The following is a 20,987-nucleotide window of genomic DNA, read 5'->3' on the forward strand; positions in this document are numbered from 1 at the left end:
ACCCTAGCAGCCAACATCCACTTCCAGATATATTCTCAACAGAAACGTCCACAGATATGCACAAAAAAAAACAAACCCTAAAGTGTTCATAGCAGCATTATTCATAACAGCCAAAAACCCTGGAAGCAATACAAATGTACATCAATAATAGAATGAATAAATAAACAGTTGATATATTCCTACAAGAGACTATGGTTGATTTATGTACAGTGTAAAACAAACCAGACAAAAATGAGTGCATAGAGTATGGTTGATTCCATTTATATGAAGTTCAGAACTGGGCAACAAATGTATGGTGTGAAGAGTCAGAATAGCAGTTATCTTTGAGGAAGAGAGTAAGTGTCGTAGCTGGGAGGGGCTTGGAGGGGCTTCCAGGGTGATGGTGATCTATTTCTCACGCTTGTTGGTGTTATAGAAGGGATGTTACCTTTGAAAATTCATTGAGCACTTATGACATGCTTGCTTTTCTGTATCTGTTGTATGTTGATAAAAACTGCATTTTAAAATAAAAAGATTTAGTGTCTTTTAATCATCTATATGGTGACTGTAACTGTTGCTAGGGACCAGTATATTATTGTAGAAAATTATGGAAAATGATGAATTTCCAGGTGTACTGTTGATACATCTGGAGAGAGCCCACTTGATGACAGTGGTGACTATCATGGTTTGGTATTGTTGACGTCTGAAGCCCTCAGTCTTACACCTAACTTACATTTGGCTATTGGTCTTACCATGTTGTTTAACAACCTAATCTTGGAGTTTCAAGTAATTCCAGATACTCACTTTGAATGCAGGACAGGAAGGTCTAGCCTACTGATGACCTGGATCTAGACAATAGGTCCTCCCTTCGTGTGTTACTTTGGAATTGAACCCATTATTCTAAAAGTACACCTGGGACCTCTTTACCTCTAAGTGATTGATGACTCAGAGGTCACTGCACATCTTCAGAAGACAGGGCTTTAATGAATAAACCAAGGAGAGTAAAAAACTAAGAGGTCTCAGGGAAGAAACTGAAAGATTTCTTTAGAATGTTTTCCTTTGGGTTACTTCTTAAAAATTTAAACGTTGTCATGCTCTCCACCCCCAAAAAAATGTATTGTTCCTGTAGTGACTGAGTAGCTAAATAAAAGATACAAATATTGTTTAAATATAAGAGTCTATGCTTTAAAAAAAACAACTTACTGGGATGTAATTTCTGTACTATATATTCACCCATTGGCACTGTACATTTCAAAGATTTTAGTGCATTTCTAGAATTATGTAACTAATACCATAATCCAGTTTTAGAATATTTCCATCACCCCAAAAAGTTTTCTTGTGCTGATTTACAGTTAATCCTTGCTCCCACTCCCAGCACTAAACAACAACTGTTTTGTTTTCTGTCACTAGAAATTTGCCTTTCTGTGGACGTTTTATATAAATGGACTCATACAGACAGGCGCAGTGGCTCACGCCTGTAATCCCAGCACTTTGAGAGGCCAAGGTGGGTGAATCACGAGGTCAGGAGTTCAAGACCAGCCTGGCCAACATGGTGAAACCCCATCTCTACTAAAAATACAAAAATTAGCCAGGCATGGTGGCGGGTTCCTATAATCCCAGCTACTTGGGAGGCTGAGGCACGAAAATCGCTGGAACCCAGGAGGTGGAAGTTGCAGTTAGCTGAGTTCATGCCACTGCACTCCACCCTGGATGACAGTGAGCTTCTGTCTCAAAAAAAAAAAAAAAAATTAAAATTAAAAAAAAAAATGGACTCATACAATGCAGTCTGTTATGTCTGGTTTCTCCCACTTAGCACACTGCTTCCAAGGTCCACTCGTGTTTCCACATGTATCAATACTTCATCTCTTCTGATTACTGAATGACATCCCATTGTATGGATATACCACATTTTATTTATCCATTCACCAGTTAATGTATATTTGGATTATTTCCAGTGTTAGATTATTATGAAAAGAGCTACTACGAACAAACATACATGTCTTTGTGTGGACTAATGTTTTTGTTTGTCTTAGGTAGATCCCTAGGAGTGGAATTGCTAGGTTCTATGGCACAAAAAAAAAAACAAACCCTAATGTGTTCATAGCAGCATTATTCATAACAGCCAAAAACCCTGGAAGCAATACAAATGTACATCAGTAATAGAATGAATAAATAAACAGTTGATATATTCCTACAAGAGACTATGGTTGATTTATGTTAAACTTTTTTTTTTTTTTCTTTCAGACAGGGCCATACTTTATCACTCAGGCTGGAGTGCAGGGTTGCTATCATGGCTTATTCCAGTCTTGACCTCCCGGACTCAAGTGAACATCCTACCTGGGACTACAGGACTCACCACCATGCCTGGCTAATTTAAAACAATTTTTTTTGGCCAGGCGCAGTGGCACATGCCTGTAATCCCAGCACTTTGGGAGGCCGAGGTGGGTGGATCACGAGGTCAAGAGATAGAGACCATCCTGGCCAACATGGTGAAATCCTGTCTCTACTAAAAATACAAAAATTAGTTGGGCATGGTGTACACCTGTAATCCCAGCTACTCAGGAGCCTGAGGCAGGAGAATCGCTTGAACCCAGGAGGCAGGGGTTGCAGAGAGCCAAGATCATGCCACGGCACTCCAGCCTGGTGACAGAGCAAGACTTCGTCACAAAAAAAAAAAAAAAAAAAAAAAAAATTTGTAGAGATGGGGTCTTCATATGTTTCCCAGGTTGGTCTGAATTCCTGGACTCAAGCAAACCTCCTGCTTCAGCCTCCCAAAGTGCTAGGATTACAGGTGCGAGCCACTGTGCCCAGCCAGTTTTAACTTTTTACTGAAACTGCTAGATTGTTCTCCAAAATGGTTGTACTGTTTATACATTTCCACCAATAATATATATGAGGATTCTAGTTTCTCCACATCCCTGCCAACACTTCTTATTTAAAATCGTGATCCAGGTTGGGCATGATGGCTTATACCTGTAATCCTAGCACTTTTGGAGGCCGAAGCAGGCGGATCACTTGAGGTCAGAAGTTTGAGACCAGCCTGACTAACATGGCGAAACCCCGTCTCTACTAAAAAAATACAAAAAAAAAAGAATTAGCTGGGTGTGGTGGTGCATTTCTGCAGTCCCAGCTACTCAGGAGGCTGAGGCAGGAGAATTGCTTGAACCCAGGAGGCGGAGGTTGCAATGGGCCGAGATCATGCCACTGCACTCCAGCCTGGGTGACAGAGCAAGACCTGGTCTCAAAAAAATAAAATAAATAAAATAAAATTTTAAAAATAGTGATCCAGCATTCTCACTTCTGGGTATTTACCCAAAAGATTTGAAATCAGTATGTCAAAGAGATGTCTGCACTCCCATTTTCACTGCAGCACTATTTACACTAGCCAAATTATGGAATCAATCTAAGTGTCCATCAATAGATGAACAAATAAAGAAAATGTAGCATATCCACAATGGAATTTTAGCCTTAAAAAAGGAAAGAAATTCTTTCATTAACAACAACATGGATGACATCAGAAGACATGGGCAGGACGCAGTGGCTCACGCCTGTAATCCCCAGCACTTTGGGAGGCAGAGGCAGGTGGATCACCTGAGGTCAGGAGTTCGAGAACAGCCTGACCAACATGGTGAAACTCTGTCACTACTAAAAATACAAAAAAATTAGCTGTGGTGGCGGGTGCCTATAATCCCAGCTACTTAGTAGGCTGAGGTAGGATAATCGCTTGAACCTGGGAGGCAGAGGTTACAGTGAGCCGAGATCATGCCATTGCAGTCTAGCCTGGGGAACAAGTCTCAAAAAGAAAAAAAAAAAAAAGAGAGAGATCAGAAGACATGATGTTAGGTGTAATAAGCTACACACAGAAAGACAAATACCACATGATCTCACTTACATATGTGTGACAGTTGATACTGAGTGTCAACTTGATTGGATTGAAGGATGCAAAGTACTGATCCTGGGTATGTCTGTGAGGGTATTGCCAAAGGAGATTCACATCTGAGTCAGTGGGCTGGGAAAGGCAGACTCACCCTCAATCTGGGTGGGCACAATCTAATCGGCTGCCAGTGTGGCTAGAATATAAAGCAGGCAGAAAAATGTGAATAGACTAGACTGGCCCAGCCTCCCAGCCTACATCTTTCTCTCATGCTGGATGCTTCCTGCCCTCGAACTTTGGACTCCAAGTTCTTCAGTTTTGGAACTCCGACTGGCTCTTCTTGCTCCTCAGCTTGCAGAAGGCCTGTTGTGGGACCTTATGATCATGTGAGTTAATACTTAAATTCCCATATATATATACACACACACATACACACACACACATATATCACATATTACATATATCCCATATGTTATATACCATATATATTATATCCTATAATATATATCCCATATATATTATATGTATCTTATTTTTTTGTGTGTTATACACATACTTATTTACATATAAATATATATGGCATAAAAAACTCCCATATGTATATTGTATATATATCCTATTAGTTCTGTCCCTCTAGAGAACTTTGACTAATGCAATGTGGAAACTAAAACAATAGGCCTCATAGAAGCATAGAGTAGGACGATGATTACCAGAGGCTGGGGGCTGAAGGGAATGGGTAAATGATGGTCAGAGGCTACTACAAAGCCTCTGTTAGGCAGGAGAAATAAGGGGGTTTTTGCAATCTATTACACAGCATAGTAAGTTTAGTTAATAATAGTGTATGGTACATTTCAAAATTGCTAAGAGAGTAAAATTTCCAATGCTCTCTCCACAAAAAAAATTTGAGGTGAAGTTAATTCACCTGATTTAATTATCCCAAGTTGTACTCGTAAATCATAACATCACTTTGTAGCCCATAAATATATACAACTATAGTTCGTCAATTTACAATAATAACATTTTAATAAATAAATAAAATTGTATCCATTCTAACAGGGATGTAGCAGTATCTCACTGTGTTTTAATTTGCATTTCTGTAATGACATTGAACATCTTTTTGAAATATTTGAAACTATAAAATCTGTTTGTAAGGATTACTAAGTAATGATGCAATAGAATATTAAAATAGTACTGTATTTTTTATTTGCCCAGCAACTGCCTTCTAAGGCAGTCAGAACTGTTTGTATCTTTTTATTATCCATCATTTTCATGATCATCATCACAAAGTACCTATTTATTCATTGGCCTTTCACCAGTTGTTCTGCAAAAATGAGTCATGCAGACATGATTCATGCCCTGCAGGAAAGTAGCAAATTCTTCCTCTGGTGGTTTCTGTATAGGACAGTTTTTCTCTTCTTTGATATATTACCCTCCTATCACAGAATAAACAGGTGACAAAAATACACTGCTCATGCCAGGCATGGTGGCTTACGCCTGTAATCCCAGGTCTGTGGAAGATCAAGGCAGGAGGATCACTTAAGCCGAGGAGTTTTGAGACCAGCCTGAGTAACATAGCAAGACTCTGTCCCTACAAAAAATAAAACAATGAGCAGGGCATGATGGTTGCACCTGTAGTCCCAGATACTCAGGAGGCTGAGGCAGGAGAATCACTTGAGTCTAGGAGTTCGAGACTACAGTGAGCTGTGATTGCTCCACTGAACTCCAGCCTGGGCGATGGTGCAAGACCCTGTCTCTAAAAACTAAATAAATAAACTGCTCAAGCAAACACACATAAAACCTCTTTCAGTTCAGTTGATTGTTCAGGATCCAAAATAAAATAATAGAAAAAAAAATCTTAGTAAAATCTGTAATTGGCATGGTAGGGATGTATAATAGAAGCAGATAAGAGTAGCGACAGGTGGCCCGTGGTCAGTGTGAGTAATTCCTGGTGAAGGATGCTACCCCAGAGGAAGGGAGGTCAGGGAGGGACCATGCTCCCTGCTGAGAAGAAGCATTTGTAGGATGTGGGTTCTGTTCTCCAATTTGATGCTTTCTGTAGATTTTCTCTTTATGTAAGGAGATGAGATGAGTTGAAGCCTTGGTAAGTTCATGGATCCTTCAGAAGAGAATTATTAGACTTCTCCAGGATCTTCTTAAGAGATCGAATTCCTAAGCCAGGCATGGTGGCTCACGCCTTTAATCCTAACACTTTGGGAGGCCGAGGTGGGTAGATTACCTGAGGTCGGGAGTTTGAGACTAGCTTGGCTAACATGGTGAAACCCCGTCTCTACTAGATACAAAAATCAGCCAGGCATGATGGTGCATGTATGCCTGTAGTCTTAGCTACTTGGGAAGCTGAGGCAGGAGAATCGCTTTAGCCCAGGGAGTGTGGAGGTTGCACTAAGCAGAGATTGCGCCACTGCACTTTGGCCTGGGCAACAGAGTGAGACTGTGTCTCAAAAAAATATTTAAAAAAATAATAAAAATACAAAAATTACCCAGGCGTGATGGTACATGCCTGTGATCCTAGCTGTTCCGGAGGCTGAGGCAGGAGAATTGCTTGAACCCGGGAGACAGAGGTTGCAGTGAGCCCAGATCATGCCACTGCACTCCAGCCTGGGTGACAGCACAATACTCTGTCTTAAAAAAAGGAAGGGGGATTGAATTCCCAGGTCCCCTCTCACGTTTCCAAGTCACATCCCATTCCCAAATGAAGTAAGCTCCTAAATCTTGTTACAAAATCCCAATTTAGGAAGAAGGAAGAGCCCACTGACTGTGGTCACTTTCTGGACACAACAGCACCCCTAAACTCTGGTTCATTAGTAAAGATCGCACAGAAAATAACAGCCTTTTTGGTAACTTTGTACTTTTCCTCTAAAACTTCGTGGTCCATGCCCTCGACTCTTCAGTTTTTAAATTATTTTCAGGTGGAGGACACCAAACATATGAGAGGCAGACATAAAAACTATCTTCTTGCTACTTCTCTTAGAAATATACCCAATGGGCCAGGCGCGGTGGCTCAAGCCTGTAATCCCAGCACTTTGGGAGGCCGAGACGGGCAGATCACGAGGTCAGGAGATTGAGACCATCCTGGCTAACACGGTGAAACCCCGTCTCTACTAAAAAATACAAAAAACTAGCCGGGCGCGGTGGCGGGCGTCTGTAATCCCAACTACTCGGGAGGCTGAGGCAGGAGAATGGCGTGAACCCGGGAGGCGGAGCTTGCAGTGAGCTGAGATCCGGCCACTGCACTCCAGCCTGGGCGGCACAGCGAGCGAGACTCCGACTCAAAAAAAAAAAAAAAAAAAAAGAAATATACCCAATGGCCAGGTGCGGTGGCTTATGCCTGTAATCCCAGCACTTTGGGAGGCTGAGGCAGGTGGATCACTTGAGCTCAGGAGTTCAAGACCAGCTTGGGCAACATGGCCAAAACCCATCTCTACAAAAAATGCAAAAATTAGCCAGACGCGGTGGCATATAACTTTAGTCCCAGCTACTTGGGAGGCTGAGGCAGGAGGATCGCTTGAGCCCGGGAGGTGGAGGCTGCAGTGAGTGGTGATTATACCACTGCACTCCAGCCTGGGTGACACAGTGAGACCCTGTCTCAGAAAGGAAAAAAAAAAGAAAAGAAACGCATTCAGTATGAGTCTATATGTCCACCAATAGGCATCGACAGGCATGGTCAAGGCAGTGTTATTTCTGATAAACACAAACCGGAAAGTAACCAATTGTCAATAGGACAGTGAATACATTGACATAACAGAGTTCTCCTCGCAATGAGAATGAGCTGCCTACAGCTTCACATCACAGTTGGGCTGATTCTCCCAAGCATAATGTTAAGGATGGAAGCCAGACACAAAAGAGCACATACCATTTGGTCTCTTTGATGTCGAGTTCAAAACTAGACAAATCATATCTACGGTTTTAGAGGGGTGGAGACTGGAAGAGAGTGCCAGGGGTTATCCTAGGGGACCGGTTCTGCTCTGTTTTTGATCTGGGTACTGCTTACATGAGCATATTAACTTTGAAAATTATATTAAGTTTATGATTTATGTAGTTTCTATACGTGTATTCTTCTTTAATAGAAAATTTACACTGGGCCAGTCCCAGTGGCTTATGCCTGTAATCCCAGCACTTTGGGAGGCTAAGGAAGGTAATAGCTTGAGCTAGGGAGGTCAAGGCCACAGGGAGCTGTGATTGCACCACTGCATCTAGCTGAGGTGACAGAGTGTTACCCTGTCTGATATGGTTTGGCTGTGTCCCCACCCAAATCTCATCATGAATTGTAGTTCCCATAATCTCCACATGTCATGGGAGGGACTGGTGGGAGGTAATTGAATCATGAGGGTGGGTACCCTCATGCTGTTCTTGTGATAGTGAGTTCTCACGAGATCTGATGGTTTTTGTTTTGTTTTGTTTTGAGACAGAGTTTTGCTCTTGTTGCCCAGGCTGGACTGCAATGGCACGATCTCGGCTCACCACAACCTCTGCCTCCCAAGTTCAAGCGATTCTCTTGTCTCAGCCTCCCGAGTAGCTGGGATTACAGGCATACACCACCATGCCCGGCTAATTTTCTATTTTTAGTAGAGACAGGGTTTCTCCATGTTGGTCAGGCTGGTCTCGAACTCCTGACCTCAGGTGATCTGCCCACCTCAGCCTCCCAAAGTGCTGGGATTACAGGTGTGAGCCACCATGCCCGGCCATCTGATGGTTTTATAATGGGTTTTTCCCCATTTGCTCGGCAGTTCTCCTTGCTGCTGCCACGTGAAGAAGGATGTGTTTGCTTCCCCTTCCACCATGATTGTACGTTTCCTGAGGCCTCCCCAGCCATGCTGAACTGTGAGTCACTTAAACCTCTATCCTTTACAAATTACCCAGTCTCAGGTGTGTCTTTATAGCAGCAGGAGAATGGACTAATGCTGAGATGCTGTCTCAAAAAATAAACAAAATAAAATAAATACAAAATATTTAAAAAATTAAAAGTTTACATTGAAGAAAGGATGGTTTTTATTTCCTTGATGTTAATATTTGTAACAAAATTGCTAAGAATTTGCCTCTAAAAAATGTGCTCTTCAACATACTCTTCAAATAGACCTCTGGAATAGAAAGGTAGAGAATAATCTTTTTTTTTTTTTTTTTTTTTTTGAGACAGAGTCTCGCTCTGTCGCCCAGGCTGGAGTGCAGTGGCGTAATCTCGGCTCACTGCAAGCTCTGCCTCGCGGGTTCACGCCATTCTCCTGCCTCAGCCTCCTGAGTAGCTGGGACTACAGGCGCCCGCCACCGCGCCCGGCTAATTTTTTGTATTTTTAGTAGAAACGGGGTTTCACTGTGGTCTCGATCTCCTGACCTTGTGATCCGCCCGCCTCGGCCTCCCAAAGTGCTGGGATTACAGGCGTGAGCCACCGCGCCCGGCTGAATAATCTTATATATAATTTCAGGGAGCAGTTTTATGCCTTACTTTAACATCGACCTGAAATAGTCTAAAACTCCTTTGTGTGATGCCCACCAGAATTTACTCCTAAGTCCTAAAATGAACACTTCTTGGGTGTATTGGCTTGTTGGTGGTACATATTTTACTTTTTTGCAGCATTCGTTGATAACAAATATTCTGTTCTCCCTGCATGAAGACAATGCTACTGAAAACGCATGTGCCCCATTCAGTGGAGCATTCCCACAGAGCATAATGAGTAGGATGCTTCGAGCCCCTGCTGGCCCATCTTTGGGAGCACCGTCACTCTCTAGGCCAACAGCAGAAATTTGCAAAACAAGGATTTGCTTACTTCTTTATTCGGAACAAATTGTTCTCTGAGCCGAGGTAATTGGATTGTATCGAAATCGAGGCTGTGCTGCTGACGGCATCAATGCTGTGCTCTAACCACAGTCGCCTGTGCACAGCCCAGGTGAGTGTGGAAAGGGACCATGGTTTGGTGGGGACGGGGATGCAGTATTGAGACTTCTGGGCTTTTTTTTTAATCTAAGTTTTTTTTTTTTTTTTGAGACGGAGTCTTGCTCTGTCGCCCAGGCTGGAGTGCAGTGGCGTGATCTCGGCTCACTGCAAGCTCCGCCTCCCGGGTTCACGCCATTCTCCTGCCTCAGCCTCCTGAGTAGCTGGGACTACAGGCGCCCACAACCGCGCCCGGCTAATTTTTTGTATTTTTAGTAGAGACGGGGTTTCACCGTGGTCTCGATCTCCTGACCTTGTGATCCGCCCGCCTCGGCCTCCCAAAGTGCTGGGATTACAGGCGTGAGCCACCGCGCCCGGCTAATCTAATTTTTTTTTAAGTTTTAAAAAATAATTTAGAAGCCGAATTAAAAAACACACACACACATATTGTATGATTCCACTTTTATGAAATGTCTAGGAGAGGGAGATCCAGAGAGACAGAAAGTAGGTGAGTGACTGCCGGGGCCTGGGGTGTATGGGAGTGTCTGCTAATGGGTATGAGATTTCTTTCTGAGATGATGAAAATGATCTGAGATTAGTGGTGATGCTTGTACACTTCTGTGAATACACAAAAAGCTGCTGAACTATACAGTTTTTGGGTGTTTGTGGTTTTTTTGTTTGTTTGTTTGGAGACAGTCTCACTCTGTCGCCCAGGATGGGGTGTGGTGGTGTGATCATAGCTCACTGCAACCTCAACCTCCCAGGCTCAAGAAATCTTTCCACCTCAGCCACCCGAGTAGCAGGGACTATAGGCTCACACCACCACACCCAGCTAATTTTTGTATTTCTTGTAGAGATGGGGTTTTACCATGTTACCCAGGCTGGTCTCAAGCTCCAGGTTTCAAGAGATCCTCCTACCTCTGGCTCCCGAAGTGCTGGGAGTACAGGCATGAGCCACTGTGCCCAGTCTGAACTGTACACTTTAAAGGGGTGAATTTTGGCCGGGGGCGGTGGCTCACGCCTGTAATCCCAGCACTTTAGGAGGCCAAGACGGGTGGATCACCTGAGGTGGGGAGTTTCAGACCAACGTGACCAACATGGAGAAACCCCATCTCTACTAAAAATACAAAATTAGCCAGACATGGTGGCGCATGCCTGTGATCCCAGCTACTTGGGAGGCTGAGGCAGGAGAATCGCTTGAACCTGGGAAGCAGATGTTGCTGTGAGCCAAAGTCACGCCATTGCACTCCAGCCTGGGCAACAAGAGTGAAACTCCGTCTCAAAAAAAAAAAAAAAAAAAAAAAAGGTGAATTTTATGGTATGTGAATTACATCACAATTTAAAATTTAACATTTTTCTGGGTGAATGTGGTGGCTCATGCCTGTAATCCCAACACTTTGGGAGGCCAGGGCAAGAGGATCACTTGAGGCCAGGAGTTTGAGACCAGCTTGCATAACATAGTGAGGCCCCATCTCCACACACACACACACACACACACACACACACACACACGTAGCAGGCATGGTGGCACATACCTGTGGTCCCAGCTACTCAGAAAGCTGAGGTGGGAGGATTGCTTGAGACCAGGAGTTCAAGTCTGCAGTGACCCGTGATCGCACCACTGGACTCCAGCCTAGACAACACATTAAGACCGTGTCTCTCTAAAACAAAACAAAACAAACAAAATTCTGCCCAAGGAACTGGATTGAAAATAATATAGATAATGCAAGCTCAAGCAAACCCCAAACAAATGTCAAGGCTAACATTTCTGTCTTTATTGCAAGCTCATCATCAGCCACATAACAAGCTAAAAGAGATCTGGCAAAAAGTTAGCAAAAATAATTAACATTATCAAGAAAAATAATTGAATTATTAACATCTTTTATCATTGGACCTCAAGCAAAGCATACATTATTCCTTAGATACTATCAGTTGTGTTTAAAAATCATGTGATCCTCAATACAAGATCATACAAAATTTCACTCAGCTTAATGACAAATGTTTAACAGCGTGTTAAACAGCATGTTTCACAATTCCGTGTGTAATACAGAAGTTAAAAAAAAAAATTAGAAAGCACTTTCTTCCTACCACAGCAAAACTGGTTAAAATAGCAAATAGGAAACACTATGGCAAGAAATTGAAATGCATTCTTTTGTAAGAAAATCTACTGGAAGACTCAGAGAAAATGTGGCTGGAGATTTGAAGAAACCATTATTACATCAAATCACACAGCGTGGGAGGTTTGAGTACAGTCGGGTGAAAGTGCAGACATTTCTAGCATGTTCCAGCTTGTGGTATTTGCAAGATTCTGTTAAAATAAAGGAACTCATTAGGAGCTACTTTTTGTGAGCCACTGAAAGAAAGATGTGTCAGAGGAGTCAGCCTCAATCATAAATTACTTTTTAAAACACAGATATTTTATAGAAAACCTAGCTAAGTATAACCATTTTTGGAGCGGCCATTTTGATTAGAATGCTAAAATGATTCCAGAGAAAACATATAGAGATGGCACCACATGTGAAATCCATTTGCTGCTCCGTTATTAGGCAAGCTGTTGCAGGAAAGAAATGGAAGGAGATGAAGGAAGATGGAGACTGTGGAGAGCGGGAGAGCCTGGACTGTTCAACACCAACAGCCATTCCTCAGCTCCAACCGATTGACTCCTTGCAGGATCACAGGCAAACACTGCCAGAGATCCAGATTTTTAAAGAGAAATCACCTGATTTTTAAAACCCAAGTGACAGGAACACAAAATTGGTCTTTCGAAGAGCAGTCTTCTCTCTCTCTCCCCATGCGTGTTTTGCTGTAGAATGATAGGCTAGTGGTAATCTTCTGACTTCTTCAGGAAAGTTATACAATGGGGTTCATTTTAAAACACTTTGGGAGGCCACAGAGGGAGGATCACTTGATGCCAGGAGTTCAAGACTAACCTGGGTAGCATAGAGAGACCCCCATCTCTGCAAAAATTTAAAAATTAGCTGGGCATGGTGGTGAATATCTGTGATCACAGCTACTCAGGAGGCGGAGGCGGGAGAATTGCTTGAGCTCAGGAATTTGAGGTTGCAGTGAGCTATGATTGTACCACTGCACTCCAGCCTGGGTGACACAGTGAGACCCCATCTTAAATAGATAGATAGGTAGGTAGGTAGGTAGGTAGATAGATAGATAGATAGATAGATAGATAGATAGATAGATAGATAGATAGGCTGGGTGCAGTGGCTCACACCCGCAATCCCAGCACTTTAGGAGGCCAAAGTCAGCAGATTGACCTAAATTCAGGAGATAGAGACCAGCCTGGGCAACATGGCGAAACCCCATCTCTGTCAAAAATACAAAATAAAAATAAAAATTAGCTGGGCGTGGTGGCAGGTGCCTGTAGTCCCAGCCACTTGGGAGGCTGAGGCAGAAGAATCATTTGAACCTGTGAAGCAGAGGTTGCAGTGAGCTGAGATCACACCACACTGTACTCCAGCCTGGGCAACAGTGAGACCCTGTCTCAAAAAAAAAAAAAAAAAAAAAGGAAAGAGAAAGAATAAAAAAGGATAAATAAATAAACTTGGATTCATATCAAGGGAAGATTTATTCATCAAATTTCAGTAAAAACTTCTTCAAAATTGGTGGATGTAACTGAAAAATATCATGATTTAGTAAGTGCATGCTGTATTTTATTTGAATCCATGCTTCTCTGTGAAATAGCTTAAATATTATATATATGTATACACAGTATACATACATTTATTTAGTATATATATTTATTTCATGAGAATAAAAGGATTTAAGAACTATTAATAATTAAAATGCTTATCAGGCAAGATAAAGAAATAAAGAGCATACAAATGGAAAGAGAGGAAGTCAAACTATCTCTGTTTGCAGATGACATGATCCTATATCTAGAAAACACTAAAGTCTCGGCCAAAAAGCTCCTTCAGCTGATAAACAACTTTAGCAAAGTCTCAGGATACAAAACCAATGTACAAAAATCACTACCTTTCCTATAAACCAACAACAGTCAGCGAGAGTCAAATCAGGAACTCAATCCCATTCACAATCACCACAAAAAGAATAAAATACCTAGAAATATACAGCTAACCAGGGAGGTGAAAGATCTCTACAATGAGAATTTTAAAACCCTGCTAAAAGAAATCAGAAATTGGCCGGGCACGGTGGCTCAAGCCTGTAATCCCAGCACTTTGGGAGGCCGAGGCGGGCGGATCACGAGGTCAGGAGATCGAGACCATCCTGGCTAACACGGTGAAACCCCGTCTCTACTAAAAATACAAAAAGAAATTAGCCGGGCGTGGTGGCGGGCGCCTGTAGTCCCAGCTACTCCGGAGGCTGAGGCAGGAGAATGGCGTGAACCCGGGAGGCGGAGCTTGCAGTGAGCCAAGATCGCGCCACTGCACTCCAGTCTGGGCCACAGAGCGAGACTCCGTCTCAAAAAAAAAAAAAAAAAGAAAGAAATCAGAAATGACACATATAAATGGAAAAACATTCCATGTTCATGGATAGGAAGAATCAATATAATTAAAATGGCTATACTGCCCAAAGCAATTTCTAGATTCAATGTTATTCTTTTTTTTTTTTTTTTTTTTTTTTTTTTTTTTTTTTTGAGACAGTCTTGCTCTGTTGCCCAGGCTGGAGTGCAGTGGCGCGATCTCAGCTCACTGCAAGCTCTGCCTCCCAGGTTCACATCATTCTCCTGCCTCAGCCTCCTGAGTAGCTGGGACTACAGGTGCCCACCACCACACCTGGCTAATTTTTTGTATGTTTAGTGGAGATGGGGTTTCACCATGTTAGCCAGGATGGTCTTGATCTCCTGACCTCGTGATACACCCGCCTCGGCCTCCCAAAGTGCTGGGATTACAGGCGTGAGCCACCGCGCCCGGCCAATTCAATGTTATTCCTATCAAACTTCCAATGACATTCTTCATAGAACTAGAAAAAACTATTTTAAAACTTCATATGGAACAAAAAAAAGAGCCCGAATAGTGAAGGAAATCCTAAGTAAAAAGAACAAAGCTGGGGACATTACCCTACCTGATATAAACCATGCTACAGGGTTACAGTAACCAAAACAACATGGTACTGGTACAAAAACAGACACACAGACCAATGGAACAGAATAGAGAGCCAGAAATAAGGCCACACACCTATAACCATCTGATCTTTAACAAAAGTGACCAAAAACAAAAGCAATGGGGAAAGGAGTCCCTATTTAATAAATGGTGCTGGGATAACTGGCTAGCCATATGCAGAAGATTGAAACTGGACCCCTTCCCTAGACCATATACAAAAATCAACTCAAGATGAATTAAAGACTTACATGTAAAACCTCGAACTATAAAAACCCCAGAAGACAACCTAGGCAATATCATTCTGGATACAGGAATGGGCAAAGTTTTCATGACAAAGACGCCAAAAGCAAAGCCAGGCGCAGTAGCTCATGCCTGTAATCCCAGCATTCTGGGAGGCCAAGGCAGGCAGATCACTTGAGGTCAGGAGTTTGAGACCAGCCTGGCTAACATGGTGAAACCCCATCTCTACTAAAAATACAACAATTAGCTGGGTGTGGTGGCGTGCGCCTGTAATCCCAGCTACTCAAGAGGCTGAGGCAAGAGAATCACCTGAGCCCAGGAGGCAGAGGTTGCAGTGAGCCAAGATCATACCACTCCACTCCAGCCTGGGTGACAGAGCAAGACTCTGTCTTTAAAAAAAAAAAAAAAGAGAGAGAGATGTCAGAAACAATTTTAACAAAAGCAAATATTGACAAATGGGATCTATTAAACTAAAGAGTTTCTGCACAGCAAGAGAAACTATCAACAGAGTAAGAAGACAACCTAGAGAATGGGAGAGGAATTTTGCAAACTATGCATCGGACGAAGATCCAATATCCAGCATCTATAAGGTACTAAAACAAATTTGCAAGAGAAAAAACAACTCCATTAAAAAGTGGGCAAAGGGCTTAAACGGATGCTTCTCAAAAGAAGACATACATGTGGCCAACATGAAAAAAAGCTTAACATCACTGATCATTAGAGAAATGCAAATCAAAACCACAAGCTACCATCACACACCAGTCAGAATGGCTATTGTTAAAAAGTAATAAATAAATAAATAAAAGATTCTGGCGAGGCTGCAGGGAAAAGGGAACACTTATACACTGATGGTAGGAATGTAAATTAGTTCAACCATTGTGGGAAGCAGAGGGGAGAATCCTCAAAGATCTCAAAACAGAACTACCATTTGACCCAGCAATCTCATTACTGGGTATATACCCAATGGAATATAAATCATTCTACCATAAAGATACATGCACTGGAATCAGTCTAAATGCCCATCAATGACAGATTGCATAAAGAAAATGTGGAATATTATGCAACCATAAAAATGAACAAGATAATGTCTTTTGCAGGAACATGGATGGAGCTGGAGGCCATTATCTTTAGCAAACTGACACAGGAATAGGAAAGCAAACACAGTATATCCTCACTTATAAGTGGGAGCTAAATGACGAGAACTCATGCACACAAAGAGGGGAACAACAGATGCTAGGGCCTACTTGAGGATGGAGGGAGGAGGGAGAGGAGCAGAAAAAATAATTATTGAGTACTAGGCTTAATACCTGGGTGATGAAATAATCTGTACAACAAACCCCTGTGACACGAGTTACCTATATAACAAAACTTCACATGTCCCCAAACCTAAAATAAAAATTATTTAGGCCGGGCGCGGTGGCTCAAGCCTGTAATCCCAGCACTTTGGGAGGCCGAGACGGGTGGATCACGAGGTCAGGAGATCGAGACCATCCTGGCTAACACGGTGAAACCCCGTCTCTACTAAAAAATACAAAAAACTAGCCGGGCGCGGTGGCGGGCGCCTGTAGTCCCAACTACTCGGGAGGCTGAGGCAGGAGAATGGCGTGAACCCGGGAGGCGGAGCTTGCAGTGAGCTGAGATCCGGCCACTGCACTCCAGCTTTGGCGGCAGAGCGAGACTCCGTCTCAAAATAAATAAATAAATAAATAAATAAATAAAATAAAATAAAAATTATTTAAAAAGGCCGGGCGCGGTGGCTCAAGCCTGTAATCCCAGCACTTTGGGAGGCTGAGATGGGCGGATCAGGTCAGGAGATCGAGACCATCCTGGCTAACACGGTGAAACCCCGTCTCTACTAAAAAATACAAAAAACTAGCCGGTCGAGGTGGCGGGCACCTATAGTCCCAGCTACTCGGGAGGCTAAGGCAGGAGAATGGCGTGAACCTGGGAGGTGGAGCTTGCAGTGAGCTGAGATCTGGCCACTGCACTCCAGCCTGGGCGACAGAGCAAGACTCCATCTCAAAAAAAAAAAAAAAAAAATTATTAAAAAAGACACATACACGTGTATGTTCACTGCAACACTGTTCACAGTTGCAAAGACATGAAATCAACCTAAATGCCCCTCAATGGTAGACTGGACAAAGAAAATGTGGTACATATATACCACGGAATATTATGCAGCCATAAAAAGGAACAAGATCATGTCCTTTGCAGGAACATGGATGGAGCTGGAGACCATTATCCTCAGCAAACTAATGCAGGAACAGAAAACCAAATACTGTATGTTCTCACTTATAAGTGGGAGCTAAATGATGAGAACACATGGACACATACAGAGGAACAACACACACTGGGGCCCATGGGAGGCTGGTGGGTGGGAGGAAGAGCGAAAAAATAACAAATGGGTACTAGGCTTAACACCTGGGTGGTGAAATAATCTGTATAAAAAGACCCCATGACATGCCTTTACCTATGTACCTATTTAACAAACCTGCACATGTACCTCTGAACTTAAAATACAAGTGTTTTTTCTTCTTCTTCTTTTCTTTTGTTTTTTTTTTTAAAGATAGAGTCTCACTCTGTCCCCCAGGCTGGAATGCAGTGGCGCTATTTCGGCTCACTGCAAGCTCCGCCTCCCAGGTTCACGCCATTCTCCTGCCTCAGCCTCCGGAGTATCTGGGACTATAGGCGCCCGCCACCGCGCCCGGCTAATTTTTTGTATTTTTAGTAGAGACGGGGTTTCACCGTGGTCTCAATCTCCTGACCTTGTGATCTCCGCCCGCCTCGGCCTCCCAAAGTGCTGGGATTACAGGCGTGAGCCACTGCGCCTGGCTACACGTTTTGAAAAGTAATTAAATTGCTTATTTCCTTTTTTTTTTTTTTTTTTTTTGTATCGATGTGGTCGTGCTATGTTGCCCAGGCTGGTCACAAGCGATCCTCCTGCCTCGGTCTCCCAAAGTGCTGGGATTACAGGTGTAAGCCACTGTGCCCAACCTGGACGATCCTTTAAAATATGTGTTTTGTGTATACTTTGTAATGTGCAATATATTATCCCAGTAGTACATGTTGGGTGAACCATATGAAATTGCCTTTTTTGTAGGTTAAAAATAGTAAAACATCAGCAATTTCACATAGCTCAACATAACATATAATTCTTAAGTGAATATATGTTAGGGGGCAGGCACACATTTTTAATTTTGTATTTTTTTGAGACAGAGTCTTACTCTGTTGCCCAGGCTGGAGTGCCGTGGTGCAATCATAGCTCACTACAACCTTGAACTCCTAGGCTCAAGGCTCCTGAGGTGCTGGGACTATACGCACACACCACTGCACCTGGCTAGCTTTTAAATTTTTTGTTGAGAAGGAGGTCTCCCTCTGTTGCCCAGGCTGGTCTCAAACTCCTGGGCTCAAGTGATCCTCCTGCCTCAGCCTCCCAAAGTGCTGTGATTACAGGTGTGAGCTACCATGCTCAGCTACATTTTTTAAGTGAGAGGGGTACATGATCAAAACCCTGGAGCTCTTAGGTTTCAGACTTTTAGTTCATTCATGTAACTGCAAAAATCGGAGAGCTAAGGAGGCCCCAAGCTCACCATATCCTTGCTATCAAAAATGTCTGACCCACAGTATATGTGATTCCATTGCTAGCCACAGCTTAAGTGCCTTGTTTTGTATTTGCACTAAGCTGGCCAGATTCTAAGTAATTTAGAATTAATGTAATGTAAAACTATCATACAGCATATATTAATTAACTTTTTTGAGCAGGGTCTCTTTCTGTCTCCCAAGCTGGAGTGCAATGGTGTGATTTCAGCTCACTGCAGCCTCAACCTCTCCCAGCTCAGGTGATCCTCCCACCTCAGCCTCCCAAGTGACTGAGACTACAGGCACGTGTCACCACACCTAGTGAATTTTTTGTATTTTTAGTAGAGACGGGGTTTCACCACGTCCAGGCAGGTCTTGACCTCCTGGACTCAAGTAATCCACCTGCTTCAGCCTCCCAAAGTGTTGGGATTACAAGGGTGAACCACCTTGCCTGGTGCATGCAGCATATTTTAAACTGGAGGTTGATGCCATCAGAATTTGGACTATGTTTGGTTTATTTAGGATAAACTTATTATTGGACGAGGCTTTTATTTGTCAATAAAACTGACTTACCAAGAAAACTCAACAAAGCCAGATGTGATTATTTAGTTTTTATCTCAAGCATCACATGAAGGAGTAAGGATAAGACTTCTAGTATTTTTCTGTGATCCAGTACTTTTCTGCGAAAAAGCCAGCAAAATTAGGGGTCATATTAAATCCTTTCTGAAATTCACACAGGTTTAATTGTTTTTAAGTCTGAAAAGATGTACTTTAAACAAAAGAAACAATAAAATACGATTTTTAATTTTTAAAAGAAAAAGCCAAATTTGTTCAAAAACCAAAAAAGTAAACATTTTAAAAGAAAAAAAAAAGGCCCAGAAAAGAAAAACACAAAAAGAGGAATTTTTCAAAAGACTGACGCAATAAAAAACAATGGATGTTTGTTACCTTTACACAAAGGAAAGGGAGAACAGCAGAATGTGATTTTACTTTGCAATGTGTACTTTCTATAGTGCTTGGATCGCTAAAAGTATTTCCGTTCATTACTCCTACTTTTTAATATATTAGGCCTAGTATGGTGGCTCATTCCTGTAGTTCCAGTGCTTTAGGAGGCCTAGGTAAGAGGACAGCTTGAGGCTAGGAGTTCAAGAGCAGCCTTGGCAACATATTGAGAACCTGTATCTACAAAAAACATATTTTTAATTAACTGGGTGGCTGGGCACGGTGGTTCATGCCTGTAATCCCAGCACCTTGGGAAGCCAAGGTGGGGGGATCACCTGAGGTCAGGAGTTCGAGACCAGCCTGGCCAACATGGTGAAACCCCATCTCTACTAAAAATACAAAATTAGCCAGGCGTGGTGGCACATGCTAGTAATCCCAGCTACTCAGGAGGCAAAAGCAGAATTGATTGAACCTGCAAGGCAGAGGTTGCAGTGAGCTGAGACTGTGCCGTTGCACTCCAGCCTGGGCGACAAGAGTGAAACTCCGTCTCAAAAACACATTGCTGGGCATGGTGGCTCACACCTGTCATCCTACCTACCACGAAGGCTGAGGTGGGAGGATTCCTTGAGCCCAGGAGTTCAAGGCTGCAGTGAGCTATTATTGAGCCACTGCACTCCAGCCAGGGACAGAGCAAGACCCTGTGTCTAAAATTTTAAAAAATAAAATAGAATACTGAAATAAAATATTAATAGTTTATAATTTTAAAAGAATTATTTTTAAAAACCATGAAAAACCAAAAAACCTTAAAGCAGGAACTATTTAATTCTAAAAATGTCTTAAGCAAAAAAGGTGATTATCATTTTTTCAAAATATTTATTTCAAGTAGAAATCGATATAATGTACTACATACAGGAAGACACCACATGTAAGATAAGTAAGTCAGAAATGTTCAGGAATACACATTTATCATCAAAACATTAAAAACTCAAAATAATTTTACATTAGATACTTTAACTAAAAATAGTGTTCATGGGTTAAGGGTAGGGTTAAAAAAACAAAAAATTTTAAAAAACTGTTCATCTATTAAAATAAGCCCCAAACAGTCACCAACTAAGAGTGAAGGTTCTACTCCCTATAAATTCATACACACAGCCCTTATACAGTCATCATATACATTTTTATCTAATTGTCTCCTAAAAATCCCTTTTTGTTACTCTTTTTTTTTTTTGAGACGGAGTTTCATTCTTGTTGCCCAGGCTGGAGTGCAATGGCGCAATCTCAGCTCACCGCAACCTCCGCCTCCCAGGTTCAAGCCATTCTCCTGCCTCAGCCTCCCGAGTAGCTGGGATTACAGGCATGCGCCACCACACCCAGCTAATTTTATATTTTTAGTAGAGACGGAGTTTCTCCACAT

Source organism: Macaca fascicularis, chromosome 3 (genome assembly GCF_037993035.2).
Source record: "Macaca fascicularis isolate 582-1 chromosome 3, T2T-MFA8v1.1".
NCBI classification, from domain to species: Eukaryota; Metazoa; Chordata; class Mammalia; order Primates; family Cercopithecidae; genus Macaca; species Macaca fascicularis.